Below are 1,056 nucleotides of genomic sequence, written 5' to 3' on the forward strand. Positions count from 1 at the left end.
CCCACACTCACTGTAGCATGGAGCTTAATAGACTCTCTCTCTTTCTCTGCTCTCTCTCTCTCTCTCTCTCTCATCTCTCTCTCTCTCTCTCTCTCGTCTCTCTCTTCTCTCTCTCTCTCTCTCTCTCACTCTCTCTCTCTTCTCTCTCTCTCTCCTCTCTCTCTCTCTCTCTCTCTCTCTCTCTCTTCTCTCTCTGCTCTCTCGCTCTCACTCCTCATTCTTTCTCTCTTTATCTTCTCATATTCTTAACCTTCTCTCTCTCTGTCATATTGATTTTGTTGCTTTTTCTTTGCTTTTCTCGTTCTCTTCTCTCTCTCTTCTTCATTCTTCTCTCTCCTTTCTCTCTTCCTCTCTCTCTTTCAATTCTCCTCTCTCATTTCACTCTCTCATTTCTCTCTGTTTCTGATCTCTCCCTCTGTGTTCGGTGTGCGTGTTGTGTGTGTGTGTGTGTGTGTGTGTGTGGTGTGTGTGTGTGTGTGTGTGTGTGGTGTGTGTGTATATGACAAGAGAGTGAAGCTCTGGAAGATCAGTGAGAGAGACAGAGACCGAGGGATACATCTGCAAGGATGAAGACGGACGAATCAGAGACCCATCTACAATCACCTCACTACGGGTGAGAAACCGTGCCAGGTCACCCGGTGATACAAGTCAGTACTCCGTTCCATCACGTCTGAGGACGTCGGGAGAATTGACGTGGGATGCACTAGGGGCAAAGTGAGCCCTGTTCCGTTCAAGTAGGTTTCGGTTTTGCTCAGGGCTTTGTGGACGGAGAAACGGAGGATGGGCTTAAACCTTAAACCTTTGCAAATTTGACAATTTGGAACACTTTGCAAATTTTGCATTGTTTGAGAGCATTGCTGACGTGTAATTCCTGCCATGAGACTGTGAGAGCTAGTTGGAGAACACACACACACACACACACACACACAACACCACCACACACACACACACACACACACACCACACAACACACACCACACACTCCCACCACACACACACACACACACACACACACACATCACAACGACCACAGACACACACACGAGCAGAATAATG

General features: G+C 47.3%; 1 pseudogene; it reads left to right on the top strand.

Moving 5' to 3' along the window:
- The window catches only part of LOC112073472 (serine/threonine-protein phosphatase 2A 55 kDa regulatory subunit B beta isoform-like), a 23,399-nt pseudogene that overhangs the window by 8,416 nt on the left and 13,927 nt on the right, over positions 1–1,056 (top strand).

The sequence above is a fragment of the Salvelinus sp. IW2-2015 genome, unplaced genomic scaffold, assembly GCF_002910315.2.
Source record: "Salvelinus sp. IW2-2015 unplaced genomic scaffold, ASM291031v2 Un_scaffold2273, whole genome shotgun sequence".
NCBI classification, from domain to species: Eukaryota; Metazoa; Chordata; class Actinopteri; order Salmoniformes; family Salmonidae; genus Salvelinus; species Salvelinus sp. IW2-2015.